Source organism: the organism of the source record quoted next, unplaced genomic scaffold (genome assembly GCF_019419815.1).
Source record: "Pyrus x bretschneideri cultivar Hongxiangsu unplaced genomic scaffold, Pyrus_bretschneideri_v1 Contig113, whole genome shotgun sequence".
Classification (NCBI taxonomy): domain Eukaryota; kingdom Viridiplantae; phylum Streptophyta; class Magnoliopsida; order Rosales; family Rosaceae; genus Pyrus; species Pyrus x bretschneideri.
In genome coordinates, this window is record NW_025999406.1 from 2,239 (window position 1) to 8,700 (window position 6,462).

A 6,462-nucleotide genomic window follows, 5' to 3' on the forward strand; every position below is an offset into this window, starting at 1 on the left:
CTGTCGTACAGACCACTTTAGGTGGTTCCGACTCGTAGGTTACCCGCGATTATTCGCCCAGTCTTCACGTGATCGTAGCACTCGAGTGTATTTATTTACACCCAGTCCTGTCGTACAGACCACTTTAGGTGGTTCCGACTCGTGTGCAGGTATACTTATTGAGCTATATGCTAGCCAGGATTGATGAGATATGGATAAGTCGTACAGGTCACTATAGGTGACTCCGACTTATATTCTAGCCAGTATTGATGAGATATGGATAAGTCATACAGGTCACTATAGGTGACTCCGACTTATATGCTAGCCATGATTGATGAGATACGGATAAGTTGTACATGTCATTTTAGATGACTCTGACTGATATATCACTTTGTATTGATATAGTTCATTTGGCCTACTTATTAATGTATGGTGGATTTGATGGCAAACCGTGGTTTTGGTCATTTCTGAGTATGGTTTGGATATATGTATATATGTTGTACTGTCTTATGAAAAACGATACGGGTTTTGCATGCATTACTTTTAGAGAGGTAGTAACTTTGGGAAGCTTGGTTTTATTGCTTACTCACACCTTCTGTTTGGTGCCCTCCAGGTTTTAGCTGCTGAGTTTGTATCGACAAGAATCTGTGGCGAATCTTAGTATTGATGGATATTTTTGAGGGTATGATTCTTACCCACATTACTGTACCTTACTTATGCTCTGACATCGCGTGTGAAATGGGTTCGCTCCCACTCGTAGCGCACTCTGGTATTTAGACACTTTTAGATTCAAATTCATTCACTTTTTATACACTATCACATTTTATGGCTTCGTCACCTTCCAGGTGTCGGCCAACACAGCTCGATTCAGGGTCCAAGTGGACTTTCTGGGTCGGGGTGTGTCAGAGTAGTTGCATGAACTGTCAGTATTGTGTAGAGGATTTTATTGAAGTTTAGTAACCGTTGGCAGCTGCAATTCTATTCAACGTCTTAGATTCTCCAAGTAACTATTATGACCGTGTTTTTAATTGTTTATGGAAAAAAAAATAATCTAATAGAAAAGAAGTGTTTTTGAACTTTTCGTTAGTTTTTCTTAGAAAGAGAGTTTTAACAAAACACTTCCGGTGCTGTTCACTTTTAACGAAAAATCACATTTTTACCTTTCCTTGGTACTATTCACTATATCTTTATTTGTCACTTTTCATTAAAATTAAAGTTTTTTTAGACTTTTCGTTAGTTTTTTTAAAAAAATAATGAGACTGAAGAGTAATTTATATTTCAAGGCATGAAAAATACTATTTCGAGGTATGAAGGTGCACTATGAGCAATTGAAGTTTCGCCACTGATTTCTAAAATCACCTAAAATGTGTAGGGTAGAAAATGCAGTTAGCTTTTTTTATTGTGTAAATAGATAATTCATTCACTTAATACTACAATCTAATGATATTTCTATTCAATTGTAAGTGAGAGATTTTTTGTTCGATTCTCACCAAAGACGAATTTGAATCACATTATTACTGTCCATTGTGAGGATAAGCCCATCCCTTCTCTTTTAGTGTAGACAATATTGTTTGGTATAAAAAAAAAATAATAATTTACCAAAAAAAAAATCATACATACTCCGTTAATAAGTGTCAAATTAATACTTAGTTAGTATACCAATATAAAATCAGACATTGTGTCATGTATAAACATCAGCCCTTATAGCTCAGTGGTAGAGCGTCAGTCTTGTAAACTGAAGGTCCGCAGTTCGATCCTGCGTGAGGGCACTTTTTTAAACTAATATTGCGCGAATTTCAAATCATGTTTTCCTTTTTGTCCAAACCTTTTAACTCTTAAATTTAATTTGTAATTTTTACACAAAAAAAAATTGAATTTGTAATTTAACATAACGTTAAATGTTAAAACAATTCAAATGCTCCATGATAATCATTTAAATTGCTTGCAGAAGTTGTAGGGCTGCTCTTCAACACAGAAATCCAGTTTCTAGAAGACCAAAGAGCAGTAGCAATGACAAACATGAGCAAACAGAAAATTGCTAGTCTATAACTAAAAGATATAAATAAATACATTGACTTGATATTAGCTCAATCAGTTAAGATCGTTACCTCTTTGTACCAAAGAGTTAGAACTGGATAAACAAAAGAACTGATTGTCCCAAAATACAAAGTGTCAGTCATAATAAAAATAGTCCAGAAAAGTGGCAGTCATCCTCCAATAAACTAAATGCAAACCTGCCAACATTAATCAAATCAAAGATTTTGATCATCTTATTACTTTCTGCTTGGCAAGTTCCAAAAATTGTGCTGCAAGAATAACTTCTCTTGAGGTGATGCAAGTCCAATCTCTTCTTCCAAGCTACTCAAACGATCACCACCACTCCCACTATTGCCTAAAGTCCTAGCTTCTGTTGTCTTCCTATCAGCATCAGCAGCATCTGGGATTGTGGACTTCCTCCTTTGGGAAGAAGCAACACTTGGACATGTGATCCATGAAGGAGCTTGGAATTCATACCGTTATGCATCTTCCGATTCTACCACATCATAGTCCACTGACCTGTTTTAAGATCTCTGGGATGACTTATTGTGCATTCTGCTACTTCCCAATACCACCTCGGTTGCAAAATAGGTTACTCGTTACACGGGCTACCCATCAACATCGCAAGAGCTTGTTCTACTGCTGTCGTCACTTTGTCCATTGTTGACGTCTCCTTCTGTGAAGAAATGCAAAGTTTGAGTTTCTTCTTGTTGTTGATCGAATTAGGGTTACAATATTATATAGGGTCACCTATCAGTTCGGATCCTACACTAAAGCCTATAAACAAGGTAGTCAAATACAAAACAAGTAAGTGAATAACTAATTAACTATTTACAATATTTACTTAATCAATCTAAGATTCATTCCTTAACACTCCCCCTCGAGTTGGAGTGTATGTTAATGACACCCAACTTGCTGAGTAGTGTTCCAAACTATGTTGAACTCAATGGCTTGGTAAAGATGTCAGCTGGTTGATCAGATGTTCGTATGTAGGCTGTACGAACCATTCCTCCTTTAATCTTCTCTCTTACCAGATGACAATCAATTTCTATATGTTTTGTCCGTTCATGAAACACCGGATTCGAAGCAATATACATGGCTGCTTGATTGTCACAAAACAATGTGACTGGTTGTGGATGACTCACATTCAAATCCTTTAAAATGTTCTTCAACCAAGTAATCTCACAACATGTAGTGGCAATGGAACGGTATTCAACCTCTGCACTGGAGCGAGATACAGTGGTTTGTTTCTTTGTTTTCCAAGAAATCGGTGCTTGACCAAGCTGAATGCAGTAACCAGTTATTGACCTCCTTGTATCTTTGCATCTAGCCCAGTCAACATCACAAAATGCCTTTAATTGTATTGATCCTGTGGAAGGTAGAAAAATACCTTGTCCCGGTGCACTTTTGATATATTTGAGAACCTTGTGTGCTGCTTCAAGATGTGGTTGTTGAGGCTTTTCCATGAATTGACTCAACATGTGGACGGCATAGGCTAGGTCTGGCCTCGTTATGGTCAAGTAGATTAATCTACCGACAAGCCTTCTGCATGGTGATGCATCAATTAGCAGCTTTCCTTCTGTCTCCATGAGAGAAATGTTCTGTTCTCCGGAAAATCTTGAAGATTTGGCACCCAAAAACCCTGCATCATCTAATATATCCAATGCATACTTCCGTTGACACAAAGTTCTGCCATGTTTGGACCGCGCAACCTTTATCCCCAAGAAATATTTAAGTTGGCCCAAGTCTTTCAATTTGAATTGTTGCGAGAGAAACCGCTTTGCATCTTCAATTTCTTGCAAATATTTCCTGCCAGTATTACATCAACATAGACTAGCAAAGCGATGAAGTTACCTTGACGATTTCGGACGAATAGTGAGTAATCAGACCATGATTGGTGAAATCCGGCAACCTTGAGAGCATTGGAGAGTTTAAGAAATCGTTGCCTTGAAGCTTGTTTTAAGCTATATAAGGATTTATGTAACTGGCATACACGAGTCTCCCCCTTTCAGCCGAAACTAGGAGGCAAGTGCATGTAAACTTCCTCGTCGAGGTCACCATGTAAAAAGGCATTGTTGACGTCAAGTTGGTGCAAGTGCCACCCATGGACAACAGCCACATTAAGTAGGATACGAACAGTGGTCAATTTGGCAACAGGAGCAAATGTTTCTTGGTAATCAACACCTTTAATTTGACTATAGCCCTTCGCAACTAACCATGCTTTGTACCGCTCGATAGTCCCATCAGGTTTCAGTTTGACCTTATACACCCATTTACAACCAATGGGTCGTTTGTGGTGTGGCAAACGAACGAGGGACCAAGTGTTGTTGGCCTGAAGAGCCTCAATTTCGTGCTTCATGGCAGCATGCCAATTTGGATTTTGGACAGCCTGCAAAAAAGTGGTAGGTTCTTGGATGGCTGTTACGTTAGTGAAAAAAGCTTTATGGGTTAGAGATATGCGGTGGTAAGATAAGTAGTGAGAGAGAAGCTGAGAGGTACCTGAGGACTTGACCACGTTCGTGGAAGAGGAAGGATCAGGTCTTGACGGGAGAGAAGTCTCGACATGAAAATCCTGCAAAAATGTGGAAATTTTGGTGGGGTGTGTACCTCGACGTGGTGTCGGTAGTGCAACAACCACGAGGCAGTCTGGGGTGGGGTTTGGAGGTGATGTGGCTGATGACTGTGGGGTTGTGATGTTGTTGTCGGGAGAGTTAGATGAAGATGGCATATGATTTGAAGTTAAGTCGGTGGGAAGTGGTGTAGCGGTGGAAGGTAAATGGTGCATGGGAAGTGAGGTATTGATGGAAGTTGGATGTTGCATGGGAGCAAAGTGGGATTCGGTTGGACGTGCATGGGATGGCAAGATAGGAGATGTGTCAAAAGAGGAGGAGGGAGGTGCAACATCCATGTCAAAGTGTGATAGTGAAGAAGTGAGATTAGGCAAGGAACTAGGGGCAGCGGAAATATCTGAGGTGTGGTAGGGAAAATGGTCTTCAAAGAATGTTACATCCCGTGACACAAAAACCTTTTGAAGTGTGATATCAAACAACCTATAACCCTTTTGACCATAAGGATAACCAAGAAAGATACAACGACGTGCACGAGGGTCAAATTTTGAAGGTTTTTGTGCATGGGTGGACGCAAAACACAAACAACCAAAAACACGTAGGTGTGTGTAAGTTGGTTCCTTGTGAAACGATTTTTGATATGGTGTTTGGCCATGAAGGAGAGGTGTGGGTGTGCGATTGATGAGATAGGCCGAAGTAAGGATGGCATCCACCCAAAACCATTTAGGAAGATTGGCTTGAAATAGTAGGGCTCGTGCAACATTGAGCAAGTGTCGATGCTTGCGTTCAGCAACACCATTTTGTTGTGGTGTGTTGATGCAACTAGTTTGGTGAAGGATACCTTTGAGAGTATAAAATGTGTCAAGTTTGAACTCAGGACCATTGTTACTTCGAATCATTTTGACCTTAGTGTTGAATTGATTTTCTACCATGTGAATGAACTGAACAAGGAGATGTTTGGTATCAGATTTGTGTTTCATCAAATAAACCCATGTGCACTAGTATGATCATCTACAATGGTGAGAAAATATTTGGCACCTGAAATGGACGCAACTTGATAACCACCCCAAATATCAACATGTATTAATTCAAAACATGACTTAGTAGATATATAACTCAATGAAAATGGGGATCTTGTTTGTTTGGCCAATGGACAAATAAAACATTTATTTGAATCACAAGATTTATTGTGCAAAAAGGGAAATAACATCGACACTTTGTGTGATGGATGCCCAAGGCGTTGGTGCCAAAATGTAGAAGATAGGGTTGTAACGGTGTTGCATGTTCCTTTCTTTGGTGGGTCGAGATAACAGAGTCCCTCCCGTTCAATTCCCGTCCCAATCATCTTCCCCGAGCGTAGGTCCTGTATGGCACAAAATTGATTTAGAAAAATGGTGATGTATAAAGAATCATAGGCTAGTTTGCTAATGGATATTAAGTTTAATTTAAAAAATGGTACACATAAAACATTGTCAAGGATGAGATTGGGAGAGAAAACAACTTGTCCGACATGAGTGACTGTAGCAAGGGATCCGTTGGGTAACTCGACAGTATGGTTTTCAACAGGTTTCGAGGATGTGAGGAAGTTAGGGCTACATACTATGTGGTCTGTTGCTCCACTATCCAAAATCCAAACTGTTTTCTGTCCATTACATATGAAAGAGAAGGCTTTACCTGAAAGTTCTTCATGGTTTGAGGAATTACCCACTTGATTGGCGAAGGAAGAGGACTTGCTCTTGTTCAATAGTTGTAGAATCTGCTTGCAATCTTCTTGGGAGAAAGGGAAGTTTGGCATCATATCCCTTTTGTCAGTCGTCGTGACTTGGTTGCCCTTAGAAGGACCATGTTCGACCTCAGCAGCCGCTTTCCGTTTACGACA

The 6,462-nt window shown here is 39.6% G+C and overlaps 1 non-coding gene across 1 annotated transcript; it reads left to right on the forward strand.

The window, feature by feature from the left end:
* Positions 1–1,676: 1,676 nt before the first annotated feature.
* Positions 1,677–1,748, forward strand: TRNAT-UGU. The gene has a single exon. It is a non-coding gene; the product is annotated as a tRNA-Thr (tRNA).
* The last annotated feature ends 4,714 nt before the right edge of the window (positions 1,749–6,462 follow it).